Consider the following 23,663-nt stretch of genomic DNA (forward strand, 5'->3'; position numbering starts at 1 on the left):
GGGGTGGCAGCTGTGACATGCACCCATCACATCTCCCTCCAAGAGACCCTACAGGGGAGCACAGTTGGCTGGCAGCCCCCGGTGTCTGCGCCTCCAGGCCCACTGCTCCCTTGGGTGGCTCTCAGTCAGTGGGAAGGTAGCGGGGTTCTGGAGGAGGCCCATTTCTACCTGAAGTGGGGAAGCTGGGCTCCTCTAAGAGGCAAACTTCTCAGAGACTCCACTGTGGCCCTGCTGAGGCTGAGAACTGTGCTTTTGGTCTGAGCGCATTCTCCCCATTCTCCTTCCTGCCCCCGCTCCTTGCGCGGGCCTTAGGCCAGCTAGCTGTCTGCGGACTTTCCCTGCCCACGGCTGCCTCTCCTTTCCCCTTCACAACCGTTTCCGCCCACATGCGCCATGCATGGTTAATCGCACCGTGGCATCCACTTCTCTGAGGACCTGAGTTAGCACACAAAGTATGTTCATTCCCTGTGTCCTCACCCCTCCCTGATGTATCTTCTCCCTGCCTCTGCTGGCTGTCTGTTGGGAATCTTGGGAAAGGAATTTATGAGTAATGTTCCAGGCAGCCTAGCTTTTAGGGTGAATGACTGGTTCTGACTTATGTCAATACGTCCTTGAGTCATGCCAAGAACTGTGGGATGATCAAGGACCACGGACCAGTGACCTGGAAGCATCGATGGCTCCAAGCTGCTGGCACCACTGTCCTTGGAATTACCGAGTGTGATTTTTAGAGTTATGGGCACATTTCTCAGGCCCCATAAATGTGTTGGATGGTGAATTACAGGACTTTTGAGTATATAGTGAGCGGACTACAATTGTGCTGTATGTAGCCCACTGCTTTGTGCGTGAGGCGATTTTAGGCCATTGAAGGGGTTCAGCTGTCCTCCATATGAGTCATTTCCTAGACAGTGTACTCTGCAAAAGCCCAAATAACTTCACAAATGTAACAGTTTAAGCTCTTATCAGCCATGTATACCACACTGAGATGAGTATATCATATTTCACATAATATAAAATAGAAGTAACATCATACATTTCACTCTTATTTCTCCTTCTGGAAGCCACCATGCCCTAACTCATTCTCTTTCTAAATTTCAAAACATCCAAACATTTCCCAGCTTATTTTATTTGCAACACAAACTAGCATTTTTCTTTTTATTCATAAGCTAAAAACTTTATCACTGAAATCATTTTATACTGCCACGTCTCATTCTTCACTCTCTCAATACAGTGCTCTTCTCATTGGTTAGTCAATAGTTTATAAGAGTTCCATATTTTTATCTTTGATTGAGATGTATTAATTGATTAGAGATACTTTTACAATTGTAATTAAAAAGTTTAATCATTAAATTTAATGAGACAGGTATACGGAGGTTCAGAAGAAATGTAAGGAAGTGAGACAAGAAGAGAAAAGGCCTGGGATATGAAAAGTGAGGTTAGGAAAATAAACGGAAGACCACGTTGATACTGACTGGAAAACGTGGAAGGTTTACTAATTAATCAGTGCTAACATGACCACAAAACATGTTACTATTTTTACTACTGGAACCCACTGTTGAGTAGTCAAAGTTGCAGGATAAAGTGTCTGAAAACATATAAAACAGATAAAATGATGAAAGTGTAAACAGGTACATCTTTTCTGAAGGCAGTTTGGTGTGCACTAAAGTGCAGAATATACCTTGCAATTCTACTCCCATGAATATAACAGAAAGTAATTACTGAGTCGGGCGCGGTGGCCCATGCCTGTAACCCCAGCACTTTGGGAGGCCTAGGTTTTGGATCATTTGAGGTCAGGAGTTTGAGACCAGCCTAGCCAACATGGTGAAACCCCCTCTCTACTAAAACTACAAAAATTAGCCGGGCATGGTGTTGCATGCCTGTAATCCCAGCTACTAGAGAGGCTGAGGCATGAGAATCGCTTGAACCCGGGAGGCAGAAGTTGCAGTAAGCTGAGAGATCGCACCACTGCACTCCCGCCTGGGTGACAGAGTGAGACTCTGTCTCAAAAAAAAAAAAAAAAAAAAAGTGCAAGGATGTTTATTACACTATAGTAAATCGCAAGCAGGAAAATCCTAAATGTATTATGTTGGTACTAAAGTAATTGTGGTCTTTGCTGTTAAAAGTAGTAAATCCATGGAGAATGGGTTAAATAAATGATAGTTTATGTATACACACAAATACCATGTGGCTGGTAAAAATGATGGTATAAATTATATTTACAGACTGATAAACGTAAAAAGTATCTGGGACGTAGCATTATTGAAAAGAAAACAGGCTAGTGAATACTATAATTATTTTGTAAAAGTCTCTTATGGACGTAAGTTATATATTTACATGGCCATATTTTGCACAGGAAATATGAAAAAGTATATATATCAAACAGTAATGGCTTATTTTTATCTTCTGGGAGTTTTGCAGGTGCTTCCCTCTTTACACCATTATATGTCATCTGAAGTTTTGTTCTGATTCTGTATTATTTCATTTCTAAAAGAAAAGCCCCAAAACCAAGTGTTATTTTCCTGGTCTGTGGAAACAGAGTCTCCGAGGAATTAGGCTAGACATGGTAAGAACAAACTTCTGTTGTGATAAAAGCTTTGGCCTGAGGTTCCAACCATTAAGTTTGCCAGCTCAGACTTGATCTTGAACGAAGGCGGGGTTCTGTGACTGGAGACCATTTCTCTCCTTTTGTATTTGTTGGTGTGTCCAAAAACCTCAGATCTCCCAGCTTCAGGCTTCTTTGAGGGCAGTGCTAAATTGGTTGAAACCTTATTTGAGGCAGTTCCTGAAAAGGGTAGGTGAAATTTCCTGCTGATAAAAGGCATCTTGTGTCTTGTTCATCCTTAGCAAATTGCCAATTAGCAAAGAAGAGAGGGCAGATGACGTACCAGCCAATTTGAAATTGGTGTGGACTTCCATCAAGGTATATTAATTCATTTTACCTAGATGATTCGAAATTAGTTGCTTTTTTCTTTTAATCCTAAAAGGATAATTTTCTTCATGTTCTTCTTGTCATGTCAGCCAAATCCTATAGTGTCAACTTTCAGTAAATGTATCTTAGAAATAACTATGGACCAATCTAGATCTTTCTCTCTCTATCATCTATACAGTTTAGAGATTTTAAAACTCTTACCACTTAGTTTGAAATTTTATTTTAATTTATAAAATGATATATTCTTATGTAAAAAATTCAGACAATAAAGATGTATTTAAAGTAAAAGGCAAAAGTTGTCTGTTTTAACTTCATCCCCATTTTTTCACTCCCTTGAGGAAACCACAATGAACTGCTTCGTCTGTTCAAACATACACTTATATGCCAAGACTTTCCTCTCACAGAATATGCAGTATGTTTCCTTTTTTAAAGAAAAAACCCCTCAATATTGTAGCATAAACATTAATGGCTGCATGGTATAGCATAATGTGAGCATATCATCATTTATTTAACCATCCCCATGACAACCAACATTTAGGTTGTCTCTATTTTTTTTTCTGTTTTAAATAAAACTTAATGTACATCTTGCACATTTGTGTCATTATGCAAGTCTAGAATCCTGGATGGAGAATTGTCAAGCCAAAAGTGTGAGCATTTTGATAGACCAAGTATCAGCAGGATTGATGACTTTGGAGCACTTCACAAGCCGAGGTGCAAGCATTTCTTTCTCCCAACTGCCGTCTTCTCTGTGTCCTCCAACAGGCACAGTCTGTGACAGATGAGAACAGGTTCAAATTGGCTCCAGGCTGAAGTTTCCACAGAGCTGAGAAGAATGATCTGCATAATCAGTCTCTCACCAGGGAGCTCCTGGAGCTCAGACAGGCCCTCAGCAAGGCACGCACGTTCCTGTAAGGACGTGGGGATCTGGGCAGTGCTGCACTGAATAACGTAGCATAAGACATCAAGACTCAATGTGTTAACAATAGGAACGAAAGAACAGGGAGCTCCATGGACCTGCTGCTTCCCCTAAAACCCCGTGACACTTTTGTTTCTGATATCTGTGCTAAACTTTAGGAAAATTTTACTTTAAAATCTTGTGATAGAGAATTCTGTCATTTTTTGATTTTTAGAGAATTTTTAGAGAATTTTTCAATTTTTAGAGAATTCTGTCAAGTGTTTTCCAGGTGTGGGAAGCCCCAAAGCCATGGTGACATTAGCTTATCTGCAGCATGTGTTCCCATCCTGACCAAGCATTGGTGTTGACAGGATTTAGGGCAACAATTCCCCTGTGGCTCCATCGAGATGAGTTGGGCTGCTTCAAATCAATGTGTAGCAGATAGAGTTTCCCAATTTTGCATGCTGTCAATAATGAGGATCTGCTGATTTCTGTTTCTCTACTCCCCAGAATTGTTACCATTTTTTGTCAATGACAGTTTCAAAGCTTGGCCACCCCTTTGGAGGTGCTCCAGGTTGATTGTCCCTGGAAGGAGGTGCTCCAGATTATGAAAATGGAGCAAGAACTGCTGAAATGGAGGGGTAGATTCCAATCATCCAATACAGCTCCGTGTCCTGAGAGATAATTGTCGAAGGTGTTGTGGAATAGTGACATCATGGAGTAAAATCGAGAGTGGAGGTGTTACACACAGTGGACAGTTCCATGCAGAGCCAGAGTGCTGAAGGCTGATGAAGCAAATTCACTCATGTAAATTCCCTCAAAATACATGTATTGAGCACATCCTTGGCACTGTTCTACAGGTTGGAGGTATGGAGATAAAGTCCCCGTTTTCATGGATCTCACAATGGATAGTGTGAGAATTACGCGAAGAAGCTTAAGTCAAAAGGCAGAGAGCCACCCCTTTGGAGGTGCTCCAGGTTGATGGCTGTCCCCGGAAGGAGGTGCTCCCAACCACAAAAATGGGGCAGGAACTGTAGGGTCCTGGAGCTTATGGAGTAAAGTGCTGTTAAGTTTGGGTGTTTCATTGGCTTGTAGGGATGTTGAAACTTTCCTGACCCAACCAGCCTTGTCTTGACTTGCTTCAGAGTAAAAATGTGGCAGCAGACATGAAGCAGCATTTCTGGTGCTGAGCTTTACTGGCAGTCCTAGCCATAGCTGAGTTGTCAAAAGCCAGTTACGCAAATGGCATTGACCTTCCTAGCTGTCTTCTCATGCAGCATGTCCTGGTAAAGCTGTCGAGTGGCAAATGAGAATCCTTTTCTGGTCTCAGTGATGGAGATGTTTTCATTTTCACCCACACCCCTAATTTTTACTGATAATAAAATTCACGGACGTCCTGGTCCCTAGTGAAGCCAGACTACTAAGGCTTGAGAATGAAGATGATCAGCTTGTACCCACACCCATGAGCCAGTTAGAAGAGGATGATCTATACAGAGACCATTGTGAAACCAGGCAGTGTGTGACAATTGCCTGAAATGGGGACATGGCATCAAAAAGTATTTTAGGAGTTGATGGGGGAAAAAAATCTCTTCTGGATACGGGAGAGGCTGACAACTGAAACTGGATATGTCCCAGGTATCTCAAGTTCCATATGACCGAAAGTGACACCACTAACATTCCTTCAGAAGTGTCACCCTCTGTTACAATCACCTTGGACAAGCTGCATTTGTTCCCTAAACCTCCAGCTTCCAAACTTAAAAATAGGGGCACTATCTCAAAGGACTGTTGTGAGAATTCTTTCAACACATATTTGTGGACCCACCAACAATACCTTTGTTTCTATTCTAGGCACAGGGTATAAAAAATTGAAAAAAGAGACAAAAATCCCTGATTTCATAGATTTTTAGATCACAAATCATCCCATGAGATGATTTATAAGCTGTGAATTTCAACACAAATGTTCACTTGTAGGTATTCAGCAGCATTTGGTGACCCCAGTGGGACACTGCTGTGGCACCTGTCCTATCTGGGTGCCTGGGAGAGTCATCAGCTGCCCACACATCAACAAACTGAGGAAGTGCAGTGCGTTACCGTGTAGTTACCATGGTAACAGCACCAACACCTGCAGCTCAGGTGACTTTTGATTTGAGGTTTGAATTGAAAGCCGCTGCAGCTTGTCCTTGGCTATTGTATCTTGACACATACTCCCGTTCCTCCTAATTGGAAGACAGGAGCCTCTTCTTGTGCTGGGTTCTGCAGCTTTGGAAGATAATGTCTCCTTCTGATGCCTCTCTCACACTCACCCTGACATCAAGGAACCCTCCAAATTCTTTAGAACAAAATGCAGAAAACCCCATCTGGCTGTTTTGTATCCTGTAGTGATAGACAAGCAGATAGAAATTTCAGTTTATTGACAGAGGCATCATGTCTTCTTATTTAGATTCTAAAATCCACACATTAAGTTAGCCAAAATCAAAGTTGAAGGCCATTTGTTACCTCTGTGTAACTTAGTCTGCACGCCTGGTATGGTGCTTTTTTAGGAGACTTCCATCAACATTTAAGATACTTTTCAGGCCTTTTTCAGATGGTAGGCTGCTGTTTTGAATGTGACTGGTTGTGAGTAGTCATAAATTAGCTCAGTTGTATCCAAGTTATTGTCCAATAAAAAGCAAATCAAAACTTCGGAGAAAGTATTTGAAAGTATTATTGCAAGATGGGGGAAGGGAACCATTGCTGGGGCAGGGGACTATTGCAATAGGGAGAGTGCTCTAAACTTAAGATCTCTGAGCACCTCTAGAGTTAGGCAAGAATTTTTCTTTCTTTTTTTAGAGACAGAGTCTCACTCTGCACCCAGACTGGAGTACAGTGTCATGATCATAGCAGCCTCAAACTCCTGGGCTTCAGCGATCCTCCTGCCTCAGACTCCTGAGGAACTGGGACTGACTACAGGTGTGCACCACCACACCTAGAAAGTTTATAAATTTTTTGTAGAGACGGGGTCTCATTATGTTGCCCAAGCTGGTCTTGAACTCCTGAGCTAAAGTGGGTGGTGAGGTGGGTGGTAGTGATGGGTGATGGGTGGTGGTGGTGGTGGGTGGTGATGGAATGGGTGGTGGGTGGGGTGAGGGGTGGGAAGTGGGTGGTGGGGTGGAGGGTGAGTGGTGGGGAGTGTTGGGGGTAGGAGATGGGTGGGGGGTGGGAAGTGGAGGGTGGGAGGTGGGGTTAGGGCTGAGAGGTAGAGGTGGGGTGGGATTTCTTGACATTTTCTGTTTCCCAGGATCAGAGGGCTCAAGCAAAGTTTAACATTGTCATTATAATATTTCTAGGGCTGGAAAGAATTTTAGAGTCTAGTTTCACCCTCTCATTTTACCGGTGAAGCAACTGAGGCCCTGACAGAGTTTTCCACCAAATCCGTCGAATTGGCTAAAGGCACAGAGAAGAAACTGCATGAGGGATGCTAAGACTTAGAACTATTCTAGTCTTCATGAATGTATATGCACAGGGTTATGGGGAGGTCGAAACGAGATCATTTTGAAGATTCTTTGGAAAGTTAAAAGCAAGACTTAAAATAAGCAAAACATCTAAAATGGACATTCATTCTCTCTCTCAGCACCCCGACCTTGTTCTTCCAGATCTTCTAACAACCTGCATTTACCTACTGTGTTAACTTATCGTCTGCCTCTCTGCACTACAATCCAAGCTCTATGGGAGTAGGGGTTTTGGTTTTCTAGTTTGTTACTAATGGATTGTTAATATGCAGAATGGTTCTTACAGGCCAGGTACTCAACAAATATTTATTGAAAAATCAATAAGCCCAGGGAGTCATGAGCCCTAGAAATAAAGAAATCTTTAAAATATCAGCTTTTTGGTAGGCTTCTGCAATCACCCAGCAATTATCTATGGGGAGCTTCAGAGTTCTCGGCATTCTCTCTGGATCTGGGGTTTGAGTGGTAAAGGAAATGGACCACGTCCTGCTGATCTTCCTGTGGGGAAGCCCAGCAGCAACTGGAAACTGATAGAGAGGTAAAATAGCAGACAGTGACCCAAACAGCGAAGAGAATTCAAGGAGGGAGGACCACATCTTACATTGGAGGTCAGAGTAGAAGAATGACCCAGACAGTGAAGAGAATTCAAGGAGGGAGTACCATGTCTTAGATTGGAGGCCAAAGTAGAAGAACTCTCTGGGTCTAACATTTGAGCAGATGTTGAAATGATGAGAAGACAGCCAAGTAAACCAACAAGGAAAGCATTCCAGGGGGCAGCCCAGAAGAATCAGCTTCTTGCAATGTACATTTATATAGTGCCTTGTCTATTTCTAAGTGCCTTGCTGTCATCACCACCACGAGAGCCCTAAAGATTAGGGGTTTTGTTATCACAATGTATGGTTTATTAGAAGGGCCTCTAAAGTTTGCCTCTAGTTTGGAAAACCACTGTTTCTATTTATCTAAATAGAGAAGAGAAAAGCTAACCTTGGGACCAGTTGTTTTAATTTGCAGGAAAACCTAGATTTCTAATGAATACAATGAATGAGAGAGAATTGATACAAGCAGATCTGAGATATCCATATCTGTCTCTGCAGTACATGGTTAGGAAATGCTACATATGATTTGTATTTACTGTGCTGATGTTGAGAGAGGAACACCTGGGTGAGATCCAGTAGGTTCTAAATAAATCTAGCTTGATGATATCTCTTTCAGTTATAAGTATATATTCTATCTGTAGAGAAAGAAAGGGAGAAGCTACATTGATTTTAATGGAAATGTCAGGAAGAGGTTAAATGAGTTGAAACATAAATGAGACAGTCATTACAAAATATTCAAATGAAATTTTGGGATAATAAGAATGCTCATTTAAAAAGCCCGTTCGATTAGTGTCAAGCTAGAACAGAAAAACACATTTAAAAGGCTGTACTTTAGTTTGTGTCTGTGTATTTGCCACACATAAGCTTAGACACTTAATAAGACATTTATAAACATTGAAATATATGAGTTGATATGGTGAAACATAATTCCAGAATCCCTGAGTATAATAGGTCTGGAGCATGATTTATAAGTTATTTTGCAATGATGTGTCTGAGGTCATGGTGGCCGCACCTGTAGTCTCAGCTACTTGGGAAGCTGAGGTGGCAGGATCCTTTGAGCCCAGGAGTTCCAGGTTACAGTGAGCTGTGATGCGCCACTGCACTGCAGCCTGGGCAACAGAGTGAGACCCCATCTTTAAAGAAAAAAAAAGAAGAATCTGAGACATTGTAAGAAAAATTCCTTCATCTCCTCATCAAGTGTTTATTGGGTGCCTGCTGTGTGCCCAGCCATATGCTAGAGGCTGGGGATATAGGAATAAAAGCTACCAGCCATGCCCTAGGTCAGTGCCTAGTTCTGGGTCAGCAAATAGCATTCAACTTGTTCAGTGCTATTCTATCATTAAAACATAAGCTGGAGTTCTATTTGTTTGCACATTTTACAAAAATAATATGTAAATAGATGATTCTATAAAAATGTCCAAACAGTGCTGTTAGGTAGACGTCACTCTACACACTTGTTTTGTGGGTGACATTGCCTCACTAAGGAGCAGCTCCAGCAGCCAACCAGAATCAAAGCTGTCCTCTTTTATGGGGCCCTGGGCTTACCCAGGAAAGAACAAAATAAACTGACACAATGTAGGCTAATCATGATATTGAAAACAGAAGGTACTTGGGAGCCTCCTGAAATAAATTGTTAAAAATTACATAAACCTATTTATGGTTGGATTTATAATAAGTGCCTGTGTGTTTGTTTTCTTGACAGCTCTGTCAACCAGCCTGGAGTGCAGTGGTGCAGTCATGGCTCACTGCAGCCTTCCCATCCTGTGCTCAATCGATCCTCCCACTGCAGCTTCCTGAGCGGGTAGGACTACAGGCATGCACCACCACTCCTGGCTAATTTTTTTTTTCTTTGGTATTTTTTTGTAGAGACAGGGTTTTACCATGTTGCCCAGGCTGGCCTCCAACTCCTGGACTCAAGCAATCCACCTACCTCGGCCTCTCAAAGTTCTGGGATTACAGGCGTGAGCCACCGCGCCTGGCCTGTGCTGGTAAGAGCATAAGTTATTGGTCTTTCCATCCTTCTCTTTTTCAGTTTTTCTTCTGTTTTTGCATAGTTAGGCCCTTGTGAAGTTTGGCTGACATTTGTTGTATGCTTTTAATTCCCCTCAAAGAAGAATTTTCTACATTTTACAAAGAACTAAGAAATAACCCAAAGAAAGCACTGAGTCCTGGGGATCTGTGGTCTCATTTCCTGCAGCCTGTTTCCTGCGGCCTGTTTCAGTGAGCTCTGTTGCTTGTTAAAGCCTTAAATAAAGTCAATATTTTGTGATGAGACCATTTCAGAGGACATGCTTGCATATCTGTGATGGGCCCATGGACTCCCAACAGATGCTGCTATTTTCATAATGACATTTTCTAGCAGCAGAGATGAAACAAATATTGAGGCGTTGAGCTCCTTTCTTTGTTATATCAGATTAGAATGTAATGCCAATTGCATCCAGCTTTAAACAAACTCAAGGAATAAAAATCTAGACTTCCAAAACAGATGCACGAGGTTTGAATAAAGATTCATCTGAGGGTCTGCAGTTGCTTTCCCCTCCTTACATATCGTTTGTTGAAGTGATTTTTTAAAACCCAGGTCTGATCCTATCATCTCTGATGCTTACAATCTTTCCAAGGCTTCTCTTTACCTATGGACAAGGCATTTTAACATGATAGAAAATGTCCTTTCAGCCCATTCCCAACTCAGCAGGCCGCTGGCATGCACACATGCGCACTTCCAAGTGTGTGTCCCATGCTCATGTGGCTATGCTGTCTCGTAGTCTCCAAGTCACTGAGGGTCCCATTGCTGGGGCTAGGTGTGGTATGCATGGTTCTTTCCCAGGAGATGGAGGGATGCCAGCCCTTTGCCTGGTGAGGTTTGGGACGAGGTCTTGCCGTAACCAGATGCTATGCTGCAATGCCAGGAGTGGGCGCTGGAAGTCTGTGTAACCCCTTAGTGTCCTTTCCTACCCCTTCCCCACCCCTTTAGGCTAGAATGTAATGCCTTACTATTCACACTGTGGTCCAAGTGCCAGCAATGCCAGCCTCACCTGGGAGCTCCTTAGCAATGCATCACACTAGGTCCTACCCTGGACTTACTGTGTCAGAAACTCTAGGGTGGATCCAGCTGTTGCGTTTGAACCTCTGGGTGATTCTGATGTACATTTGAGTTTGCTGTAGATGAACACAGGCTCTTCTAGGTCCCACTGACGTATTGAAGCAGAATGTGCATGTTAACAGGAACCCATGATTTGTGTGCTCAGCACCGTTCAGAACCTGCTTCCTTGATTGCACATATTCCATTCCTACTGAGCTCTTCTAGGTAGGTGGGCAGCAAGGAGGAGCAGTATAGACAGAGGCCTTGCTTTTAAAAAGCCTGCATTCCAGGTGGAGGGTGGCATGACAATAAGAAGGGGGGAAAAGCAGGTAAAACAGTGGCAGAGTAATGGCTCTAAATCAAAGGAAACAGCCAGGTGGGAGGACAGGGGAGAGAGAGAGAGACAGAGACAGAGAGGAAGGTAGAGAGGCAGAGAGAGGGAAGTAGAGAGAGAGAGGAGGGACAAGGTAAAGACAGCATGGCCAGTGAGGCCTCTCTCTAGGAGGAGCTAGCCTGTGCTCACCTGGGACCACGTTGCACAGAGGGTGTTGTGAGATGACTGGGCTCACTGCGCAGTTTCTGACTCAGTAGGTCTGGGGTGGGGCCTCAGCGTGTTGCGTTGTCCACAAGCTCCCAGGAGGTGTTGCTGCTGCTGGTTTGAGAACCCTAGATCTAGGAGATCATTCCGGAAACATGGCACATGTATTTAGACCTTGGGCTTTGGGGCAGGCGTGGGTGGGACAGGCTGTTCAGCACAGCCTGGGGGCAGAGGAAGGTGGGACGTTGGGGGCCAAGTCTGGCAGGTCAGCAGGTGCCGTGTGGGCTGTGGGATTTTGTTCTCTTGGCCCAAAAGAGCTAGTGGTGGGTTGTGGCAGGGGAGAGATGTGGGGCCTGATTTGCATTTGTAAAAATGCAAATTATATTGCTTTGATTTTCTATTCAAGGACAGATTGGGAGGCAGAGGTAGAAGCAAGGGAGGTTAAGAGGCTACGGTGGTGGTCAGTCCCTTCCAGAGATGACGGTGGCGTGGATCCCCATGACAATGGCAGAGAGTAGAGAAAGGTGGGCAGATTTGAGGTACATGATGCAGGTGGAGCAGATGGCACTTGCTACTGGATGCTTGGGGGTGGGAGAGGGGAAGAGAGGAACCAAGGGTGCCTCTCAGCACAGCACTTGGGTGGAGGTGAAGCCATTCACTGGAATGGGAAGCTGGGGTTGGAGCAGTGGGAGGTGGGGCAGGAAACCCAGTGTTCTCTTTTAGACATGTCATGGTGTATGTGAGGATGAGACGTCCCAGTGGGAACGTGGAGCTGGCATTTGGGCCTGTGAGTCTGAAATTCAGGGAAGTAGCCAGGGATGAGGATTTTATTTTGGAAGGCATCATCAAGAGGTGCCATTTGATTGAAGTTAGCAAATTGGTTCAGCCATCCAAGGGACTCCACACTACCCAGCACACCACGATTCCCAGCCTCCTTCTAGGACTCTCCCGAGCCCAGCCTGGGTCTGGCTGCTTCCCCCGAAGCAGGGCTGGCTTGCTGCTCTTTCCCACAGCACAGCCACAGCTAGCAGCCTGCTAGGACAGAAGAAATCCTCTAAACCCAGCTCCTTTCTACTGGGGTCTCTGCTGACCTTCAGTGCCAGCCACCACTTCACTCAAGCCCTCCCACACTTGCCTCAGTGGGGTTTCCACCAGTTGGGTCTTTGCACATGTGGCTACTTCAGCCTCATGCCCTGACCGTATGGGGGTGCCCCACTGAGCCGGGATCCACCCCCACGCCATCCTGCTCACCCCCATGATGCGGAGCTGTTTTATCAGCGGTTACTGTGTGCAGTCCAGGTCCTCAGAACTTGGAATAGGATGGGCCTTTTTCATTTAAAAAATATGCTCTCCAAACACAATTTTCAGATAAGCTCTTTCAACTTTATTTTCTTTTTCTTTTTCCTTTTTTATATGACTAGAGGCATGTGCAGGTCTTTAAAGAATCTCTGTGTGACTGTGATTGATTCTCTGGTCTGAACATGACAGCCTTCTGGTCAATTTAGCTGCTTTTGAGTCACACCAAGACTGAGGAGCTGCATGTTCCACTCGCTGACTGTCTTTGGCAAGCCAACGTGAAGTCTTGGAATTAAATAACTATCCATTCTGTGCCTAAATACTCATTTGTAGAATCCATGCTCCTGCCTTTCCTAAGAAGCACCTTTGATTTGCTTTTACATTCTCATTTTTTTTTCCTGTTTCATAAGCTCAGTTCAATTCATCATAGTCAGCTGTAGGCAGCTCCAAATTTAAATAATGTCACCTGGGTGAGTCATGCCTAAGGGAACACTGAGTTGGTCAATACACGGTTTCTGCACAATCTAAATTAAAGTCAACTTTGAGGTTGACTTGAACAGAGTGAATTCAGCCAGTGCTTCAGGTTTAAAAGACCAAGCTGCTCTTGGTTGTTTGTACATGATAAACTAGGTTGTCTTAGTTCACAGAGGAATCCCAAAGAACGTCAGTGTCTTTTGGAAGTAGCAGATGTTGGGACTGAGGAACACTAAGCACTATCAAAGGACTAAATACCCCAGCAAACTGAAAATCCTGATACTCTTTGCAAAGTGCCTCAGTAATTATGGTCTGGAATACCTGGTGTGTTGGGGGAGGTTTATTTATCTTACCTTAATCAAAGACCATATGGTACTAAGTCAGGAAGCAGCAGTGGGACCTTGACTATTCCTAGGCCAAATATGGTAAAATTACTAATTGCCTTGCACAGGATTAATAAAGTGCTATTATTTGTGTTGAATTTTACTGAAACATAAGTTAGAGTTTATAGAGACAGTCATAATATAGATATGATCTTTTCTGTTCCTGATCCTTTTCCAAAAGATATTACTTTCCTCCTCTTTCAGGGCCCAGGAACAAAGAATTGATTTCCTTTCCTCATTTAATTAATATTTGTTGGGTGATTGCTATGCAATAGGTGCTGTTGTACACCTTGAGGATACAAATGTGAGCAACATCATGGCCTCTGTTGACATAAGGCTGAGAATGTGGCGGTGGAAATTGATATGTATTAATGTTGTGTAATTAGGAGAGGTGCATCTTACATGGAGGTGAGACCTGAGGTTCTGGAGCCATGCTAGCTCCTCGAAGCTGAATCTTTGAAAAGAGAGTAATCAAGAATGAGGACAGAGATACAGGTGAGTTGGGAAGAGCTGAGATGTTCCTAAATATGTCAAGCTCGGATGGTATCTTCTAGGCAATGGCTAGCCATCCAAAGATTTTAAACAGAGGTGTAAGAATCATCAGATTTTACTTCTGAAAGATCATTCTGGGATTAAGGTGGAAGACAGATTTGAAAGGGGCTGCACACACCCAGAAGAGAGATAGGGAGATTTCACAGGGAGGTGACGGTGGGAGTGATAAAGAAAGGATGGAGTCATTGGTGAGAAGTAGGTGAAACAGAAAGACCCCAGGAGACAGAGATGTGGTGGGACAGTGAGACATAGGTGTGTTGGGATGGTGAGATGTAGGTGTGTTGGGATGGTGAGATGTAGGTGTGGTGGGATAGTGAAATGTGGTGGTGGGATGGTGGGATATAGTGTGGTGGGATGGTGAGACACAGGTGTGGAGGCCTCAGAACGTCTAGCCTTTGGACAGGTGAGTTGGAACTTTAGCAGGAGTTGGGGAAGGAGACACAGTCTGAGAAAACAGCTCTGTGGAATTGATTCTTCATCTGCAGAAGTGGATAGTCTCTTCCTGCAAGCATTTAGAGGAGGGAGGAGAAGCAATCACTAAGCCAGAGGGATGTGGAGAAAGCACAAATGACACTGAGGAGCAAGAGACACCAGAGGAGAAAGTACGACAGTGTCTTTAGCAATACTTAGTAATGACCTTCCTTTTTGTTAATTTATTTAATTCTCAAAGTTTCCCCTATCAACAGGGAAGGAAACAGGATGACAGTGTGTGTCAGATATTCTCTGAAATGGCCACAATCAATCAACACCTTCCATTTTTGGAAGCTGAGGCTGGGTCTTCTCAGGCAGGGCAGACTGTTGAATCTGGGCTATCATCTCCACCACACTGACTATTAGAATATAGTGGAGGAGGCCGGGTGCAGTGGCTCATGCCTGTAATTCCAGCACTTTGGGAGGCAGAGGTGGGCAGACCACGAGGTCAGGAGATCGAGACCATCCTGGCTAACACGATGAAACCCCATCTCTACTAAAAATACAAAAAATTAGCCGGGCATGGTGGTGGGCGCCTGTAGTCCCAGCTACTTGGGAGGCTGAGGCAGGAGAATGGCGTGAACCTGGGAGGCGGAGCTTGCAGTGAGCCCAGATTGCACCACTGCACTCCAGCCTGCGGGAGAGAGCGAGACTCCTCTCAAAACAAACAAACAAACAAACAAACAAACAAAAAAGAATATAGTGGAGGTGATGTCAGGTGCCTCCTGAGACTAGGTCATAAGAGGCCCTGCAGTACCTCTCTCTTAGAGTAGAGCTCTATACTGGAGACACCATGCCACGTGGAGAAACTACATGGAGACCCAGGTGGAAGTGCCCCAGTGACAACCAGTAAGCTCTCAGGGACATCTTTGCAGAACCAGCCTGAGCCATTTGGCTCCTGGGTCCTTGCTCTTCCTGTTCTGAGATGCCTCATGTATACTGTGGAGGTACGGATGCATTCTTGCAAACAGTATTCACGTTCTTATAAAAATATGTACTTATGCAAATGGCACATTTGCCATGCACAAGTGTTTCCCTAAATATTTAGAGCAAAAATTATTGCATGGATAGAGCCTGAAAGTCTTAAAAAAATCTTTCAGAATTTATCTTTTTTCATTTGTGAGTTGGAAAAAAAGAGCCCTTAAGACTCCCATACTGATCCAGTTTGCTTATTAAGTGTATTGGTTTACTGGAGCTGTCATAACAAAGGACCATAAACTGGATGGCTTAAACCACAGAAGCGTATTGCCTCCCAGTGCTGGAGGTTGGATGCCAGCAATCAAGGTGTCGGTAGGGTTGGGTCCTTCTGAGGCTCCGGGGCTGACTCTGTTCCATGCGTCTCCTGTTTAGGCTAATGAGCAGCACAAATTAGCTGCTGGTGGTTTGCTGAACATCTTGTATGTTCCTTGGCTTGTAGAGGTCTAGTGCCCTGATCTCTGTCTTCATCTTCACATGGGCTTCTTCCCATGAGTGTAGCTGTGTTTGAGTTGCCCTTTTTATAAGGACACTGGTCATACTGGATTAGGGCTCACCTTAGTGACTTTGTCTTAATTTAATTATATCTATTCCAAATGAGGTCACATGCTGAGGTCCTGGGGGTTAGGATTCAACATAAAGATTTGTGGGGACACAACCCAACCCATAACAAATAGTATTTATTAAGTATTTATTCAGCACACCTTTGCAAAGTTCTAGCACATTGAACAGAAGTATCAACAAGTAATCATAGTCAATTTTTGTAAGACAGATAGGAGCAAAGTGCCCTGGGGAAAGAAGCAAGTAATACCCTCTGCCTGGGAGAACCAAGGAGGGCTTCCAGGAGGAGGAATTTGTAGTGTGTACAGAGAGCGGGCTTATAAAAAGCAGAAATCACCCCATGCAAGAGCCAGGAGCAGATGGGCCTTGGTGAAGGGTGTGCTAGAGTCTGGAGGGCTGTCCAGTTCACGTTTTAGCCAGAGGATAGCATTCCAACTTGAATTTCTGAGAAAAAAATCCGGGTACTTGTGTGCATTTCTTCTTTTCTTTTCTTTCTTTCTTTTTTTCTTCTTTTTTTTTTTTTTTTTTTTTGAGATAGAATCCCACTCTGTCACCCAGGCTGAAGTGCAATGATGCAATCTTGGCTCACTGCAACCTCCCCCTTGCAGGTTCAAGCAATTCTCCTGCCTCAGCCTCACAAGTAGCTGGGATTACAGGCGCATGCCTGGATAATTTTTGTATTTTTAGTAGAGATGGGATTTTGCCATGTTGGCCAGGCTGGCCTCGAACTCCTGGCCTCAACTGATCCACCTGCCTCAGCCTCCCAAAGTATTGGGATTACAAATGTACCCACCATACTTGGCCTGTTTTTTCTTTTCTTGTTTTTATATCATGTCCTTTATTATTATTTTGGTTTAGGTGCCTCTACATATATATGTCTGCATTTTACCCTTATGATAAACTACACTTGATTTACTTTGCCATGCACAGGGCTGATTTTTACTCCCTCTATTAAGTTGGGCACTGAAGCCCAAGGAGCAGGCTCCTGGGCAGGGCTGGCCCTGTAGGAACGGGCGTCCACCCACTCCAGGTGTGTTCCTGTATGCCTCACACTCTTGCCATCTCGAAGGTCCTTGGCGTGGGGTCGCAGTACTGCTCTCAGCTCACCTTCATTATTGGCATTAACTGTACTGTCACGGGGCACAATGGGTCCCTGGACTTAATCCCCACAACAGCCCCGGGAGCAAGGCATGGGGCCTATCTCCATTTTACTGAGGAGGAAACCGTGTCTCAGAAAGAGAAGCCTGAGAAGTACCACACAGAGGCCCTGAGAAAACCCCCTTCGGCTGTCTTTGCTTGGAGAGGAAGCTGAGGCTCTGCAGGGCAAAGGGACTTGCCGAGGTACCAGGAGACCCAGTGGCCAAATCAAGCCCAGGCCTATGCCCTGTCTCATTGTCCTGGGCTGCTTCTAGGTTACCATTTCAAGCTTCCTGCCATTCTACATGACTTACCATAATGATAGAGGGAAATAAACCGCATTTTAGTCTCAAGGGTTTTTTTTTTTTTAATTTTGGTTTTGTTTTCTTTAAAGACTTCAGTGCATCTTATAGCTGAGAGTGATTTGCCTGTTAAGTATGCAAAGTGAAGAAACATCTTTGTGTACTGATGCATCAGATCTTGGAGTTGGAAGGGCACTTCCTGGTGCTAACCCACCCCTGGCGCTCTCAGAAGGCAGGTGCTCAGTGTCCATGTACTGCCATGCCCGAAGCTTGGGGCCACACCATGGGAAGCACATGCTGTTCTTGTTCTTGTTCCAGGAGCAAAGGAAGCTTCCAAGGCTCTGCAGAGGGGTGGTAGCACCTCCCCTTGGACAGTTTCCCTCCTCCCTCCTTTCCTCACTCAGTAGCTCGCCTTCTTTCATGTGCAAGTCCCTTGCAGCTCTTGTAGGTGTGTCCTTTCTAACACTCACGGCAGCTTGCAACCCTTGAGTACAGCCTTGTGATTGGTTTTAAGTGTTTGTCTCCCTAACTCACTGGGATGAAGCCATGCATGTATTGTTCCCCACTGGAATTTCATGGCTTAGTGCAGCCTCTGACACACACTGGGGCTGCATAGCTATTTGCAGAATGCATGAATCCAGCGCCTGGTCTCAGCCACCAAACTCTACCGCTTTCTGCACTAGGTGGGTGGAGGGCGGTTGTGGGCTGGTAAGTGGCAAATACCCACAACCTGGCCTTCCTTCTGTGTGGGCGGGAGGACTGGTTTCCATGCATCTGCTCCAGGCTAGTCTCACTGCAGCATGCACACTGCTGATGTGTGCAGCTTGTTAGCCTAAACAAATGTGTTGAGGATTCTCCAGGTCCAAGCATAAAAGTCACTAATTGTTTCTCTAACAAAAACCCAAACTAGCGGCTGGTGGGCCAGTCCAGGCCCAGGGTTTTGTGCTGCCAACTTCATTCTTTTGGGTTTTCATGGAAAGAGATGCTGGCTTGGCAAAAACATGGTATACTAAAATTTTTTAAGTGGGAAAGATTGCTGAGCCCTGACCTTGACAATGTTCTTGGCAAAGAGGACATGAGAAGCTGCTGGCAGTCAGTTCTCCTTTTGGTGGGGACACGCTTTGCAGTTCCAGGCTGCACTGTGTCACTACTCCTGCTCCCAAAAGCTGGTGACAAGCAGATATATACAATCTATTCAGCCGGCTCCTTTGGCAAACTTTGCTTTCTCCTTGGTGGCTATTGGCTCGTTTTTATGGTTAATTATTGGCTTTCTTTTTCTTTCTTTCCTTTTCATTTTTTTCTAACAGACTCCAAGACTCAAACATTTGGAAGCTATCTGGATGTCTCTGGCCCCTCTCCTCCTCATTCTCTCCCAGCCAATGCTTCTTCCTTCCTCCAGTCTCACCCCCAGGAGTTCATCAGCCTCTGCTGCAGATTCTGTGGCAATGCAGAAGAATTTAGTTCCGAGCGAACTTGTCTGAAGGCTTGAAATGGCTTTCTTAAACTGAGTCACTTTTTATTCTCATAAGAGGTTAATTTTCTTTACACATGAAATCAATGTAGCTTGCTCTAGTGTTGCATATTGAACCTTCTCTCTTCTTTCCCCAGTGGACCCATAGGGGACCCAATGGGACCCATAGACTCCCAGAGACCTGGAGGATGCAGGTATCATGTGGTCATTGCCACAGAACCATGATGTGTCAGGAAGATGGCAGAAGACTGTGGAAGATGTGCATTTTTTTAAATAACAAGGACAGGAAACTCAGGGAATATCTGGATAAAGCAGGGATTGGCCTGGGATGTTCCAGATAAATGCAGGGCTGCAGGCTTGCCAAAGGACCCCCCGTGGGGATGGTGGTCCTTTGGATCAAGTTGTGGTCCAGGTACAAGAGGCACATCATCAGGATTCTCCCCACAGTGGCCTCCAGGAGGTTTGTGCCTATGGCTTGTTTTTCCACGTGGGTGTAGTGGGGGCTCTGATAGGTGCTCAGGGGACAAATGAAGACCGGAAAGCAGCCCACGGTCTTGCTGAGGCTTTGTGGCTGGGGAGGTCATCAGTTTCAGCAGGCCCTGCCAAGAGTCTATTCCTACAGTGTCATAGACGTTATTTCACCCATCCAATTATTATTATTGTGATTTTCTTATGTATTTATCCATCCAGTTACAACATCTTAACTTAATCAATGAGGACCCTGGCCCAGGGAGGTGGCTGACTTGTTCAAGTTTGCAGTGAAGAGCAGAGCCAGCTCAGCCCCTCCTCCTTCCTCTAGGCCTTCCTGCGCTGGACGCCAGCCTCCTCCCCGCCGGTCCACTCCTGCCTGTCCATCAGCGCCACTGTGAGTGTGACCCTCGAATCAGACACAGCATTCTAGTGTCTTTTTTTTTTTTTCTGAGATGGAGTCTTGCTCTGTCACCCAGGCTGGAGTACAATGGTGCAATCTCGGCTCAGTGCAATCTCCACCTCCTGGGTTCAAGCAATTCTCCTGTCTCAGCCTCCTGAGTTGCTGGGACTACAGGTGTGCACCACCATACCCGTATTTTTAGTATTTTTAGTAGAGATGAGGTTTCACCATATTGGTCAGGCTGGTCTCGAACTCCTGACCTCAGGTGATCCACCAGCCTCGGCCTCCCAGAGTACTGGGATTACAGGTGTGAGCCACTGTGCCTGGCCCCAGTTCTTATTTTCTAGGTTTAGTGATCTTGTCTCAGATGAAGAGGTAATTACATCTACACTGGAGGACACTGAAGACTTTCCTAGCTCTCAGATTCTATGCTTCATTGTGTAAGAATGTGTATAACCAGGTGGTAAGTAGCTGGGGTTGGAGACTAGCAATTGGAAATTGGAGAATACCTTCTTTAGCTGTTCAGAGTTTTGCTGGAGCTGTTTCACTTTAGAAATTAGGGTTGATGTTTCTGTGGTTGGAATGGAAAGTATGTTTCTGTCTCTGTTGAAGAGGAGGCTCTCTTCATGTGCCATTTATCCTTTCTAACACCTGCCAGCTGAGCTGTAAAGGGAGCTCCACAGGGTCAGCTTTCCAAGGGTTGACAGATGTCAGTTTTCACATCATGCTGTTCATGAGACATTTCACAGCAGCAGTACTTCAAACAATGTTAAAAAATATTCTCCTTGGCATTATCCAAGGCTACAGATCATTTTCTTATTTTATCTCTGCAGACCAGAGAGAGGTTCTTCTTTTGACTTACGTCACCATCTTAAAAAACAGCACTATTACCCAAAGGACAAATTAGCAGAGAAGAGGAATGAGTTGTGCACATTGGCACTGTGTCAACTTGGAACGAAGGGGAGCACGGATATTGTTCACAATATACCCCAAACCAAATCGTCATTAAAAACAAAAGCCATGGCCGGGCATGGTGGCTCACGCCTGTAATCCCAGCACTTTGGGAGGCCAAGGCAGGCAGATCACAAGGTCAGGAGATCGAGACCATACTGGCTAAAACGGTGAAACCCCGTCTCTACTAAAAAAAAATACAAAAAATTAGATGGGTGTGGTGGCAGGTGCCTGTAGTCCCAGCTACTTGGGAGGCTGAGGCAGGAGAATGGTGTGAACCCACGAGGTGGAGCTTGCAATGAGACGAGATCAAGCCACTGCACTCCAGCCTAGGCCACAGAGTGAGACTCCTTCTCAAAAAAAAGAAAAAAAAAGCACCAAAGGAAAAAAAAGCCATGTAATCAGTCAAATAAGATGTCATTACTTTGGGGATTTATATATATTTAATCCTAAGCTAACTAATGCAGAAACAGAAAAGTGCTGCATGTTCTAACTGGGTGCTCATGGACGTAAAGCTGGCAACAACAGATACTGGGGATTCCTACAGCAGGGAAGGAGGGAGGGGGAATGCATTGAAGCACTAACTATTGGGTACTTTGCTCAGTACCTGGGTGACAGGATCTGTACTCCCAAACTTCAGCATCATGCCATATACCCATGTAACAAACCTGCACATGTACCCCCAGAATCTAAAATAAATGTTGAAATTATGTAATAATAATCATTTAAATGTTAGCCCATGAGATGGTGAAATATTGTTACCAAGACAACTTTGACAAAGTGGGAGTGCATTGACCAGAAGCAGATCATGCGATGGTGAGGACATAGGCTGCCTCCCTTCCAATTTCAGAAGGAAACACGGGCGTGGGACCAGCTGCACTCAGGCCAGCAGGGTACTTGTCCTTCTTACAACCACACATATTGTGAATTTGTATAGCAGTTAACATTGCTGAAGCCCTCTCAGGAATATATGTCATGGTCCTTTGAACTGATAGGCGTGGTGTTTAACCATGTCTGTAGCGCCTATAAACTTGATACTTTAACATCTGCCTCTGTGATGATACCCGACGCCTTGTTCTGGACAGCCTGAGTCACCTTGTCTTGGCCTCCCACCTCCCTCATCACCACCCTCCACATCAAGAGGAGTCCTTCTCCTGAGGTGTGCTTTTCAAAGGCAAACCACCTAATCCAGAGTCTGCACCCCCAACCACCTCCCTTATCTGGCTCTCACACTCTGAACCACCATCCCCCTGCCCTTATCACCGTACCAGATACCAGATAGCCCCTGGAATTATTTAAACTAGCCCATCCTGAGCTTGTTTGCCCTGCCTCCCATTGCTTCCCTTGGAAACCATAATAAAGGCTCTTGCCCACAGTGACCTCTTCCCCCGCCTTCTCAGCGACCCTGGGGAGTCACCATGTGGCCCTGTGGTGTGATGCACGCTCCCTCTCTTGGGATCTGTGAGTTTAATGCACAATCTTTTCAATGGTAGTTGTCCCCGATCTGTTGGCTTCACCATACCTGAAAAAAATAATGAAACCTATCAAAATACAGGCTATGAGGCAGAGGATCTGATGCCTGCAAGATGAGAGACCCTGACAGTTTTTTCTAGCTCCTAGCCCTAAGCTTCTCCCCTGCATGATATTCCAGTGAGATATGGTGTGGAATGACAGAAAGAAATCCAGCTTGGGGTGTATGTATGTACCTTTGACACTGCATGGGAGCTCTTTGCCTACCTGTCTTGCTTGGGCATTTCCAGTCCTTCCTCTGGGCATTCTCAATAGCAGTGGAATTTTTAACTGGGAAAATGGGGATTACTTCATTGGGAAATGAAGTAATATGACATATTATTTCAAAAAAAAAAGCCACATTACTTCATTTCCCAATTATAAATAGACCCTTCACCATGGATCTGCCATTTGCAACTTCCATGACATTGCAAGTGTTTGAGTTCAAATTCATTTTCTGCAAACCACGACCATGTTTGTTTCACAGCTGTATTCCCAGGCTTAGCATATCTGGCACAGTTAGTGCAGGCTAGATATCAGTTAACTGAATGAATAAATAAACCACCCAACTACTAAATCAGGTTGTCTCAAACTCATCCAAAAGTTTATATGGGTTGAGTGTAACAAACTTCATGGGTTTCTGTGGTAGGCTGAATAATCATTCCTCCTAAAAGATATCCACATTCAAATTCCTGGAATCTGTGTGTATTACCTTATATGGCAGAAAGGGTCTTTGCAGATGTGATTAAGAATTTTGAGATGGGGAGATTATCCTAGATTATTTGGGGGACCCTAAATCCAATCACAAGCATCTGTGAGAGATGCAGAGGGAGATGACATGCACGGAGGCAAAGGAGGCAGCGTGAGCAGGAGCCAGAGATTGGAGTGTTGTGTCCACCACTATGGAAGCTTGACAAGGAATTTTTCTGCAGAGCCCCCAGAGGGAGTATGGTCCTGATGACATCTGGGTTTTGGGTTTCTGGCCTCAAAAACTATGAGAATAAATCTCTGTTGTTTTAAGCTCCTACCTGTGTCATAATTTGTTACATGTGACTCAGGAAACTGAAAGTTTCCGAGGGAAATTGATGGGTGTTTCTCTCCGGAGAATTCTAAAAAGAGAGACTCCCTGGTCATGTCCTGTAGTGGCCGGATAGTAGAAACTAGATTTGGTGGTCTGTTGGTGTTCCTTTC

The 23,663-nt window shown here is 44.8% G+C and overlaps 1 long non-coding RNA gene across 1 annotated transcript in view; it reads left to right on the forward strand.

Moving 5' to 3' along the window:
* Positions 1 to 23,028, forward strand: part of LOC129524170 (uncharacterized) — a 163,543-nt gene extending 140,515 nt beyond the window's left edge. Inside the window, exons 2-3 of the long non-coding RNA XR_008667875.2 lie at positions 9,769 to 9,890; positions 20,846 to 23,028. This is a non-coding gene — a long non-coding RNA (uncharacterized lncRNA). The remainder of the gene's footprint in view (positions 1 to 9,768; positions 9,891 to 20,845) is intronic.
* The last annotated feature ends 635 nt before the right edge of the window (positions 23,029 to 23,663 follow it).

This window comes from Gorilla gorilla, chromosome 7, assembly GCF_029281585.2.
Source record: "Gorilla gorilla gorilla isolate KB3781 chromosome 7, NHGRI_mGorGor1-v2.1_pri, whole genome shotgun sequence".
In the NCBI taxonomy this organism is placed as follows: Eukaryota; Metazoa; Chordata; class Mammalia; order Primates; family Hominidae; genus Gorilla; species Gorilla gorilla.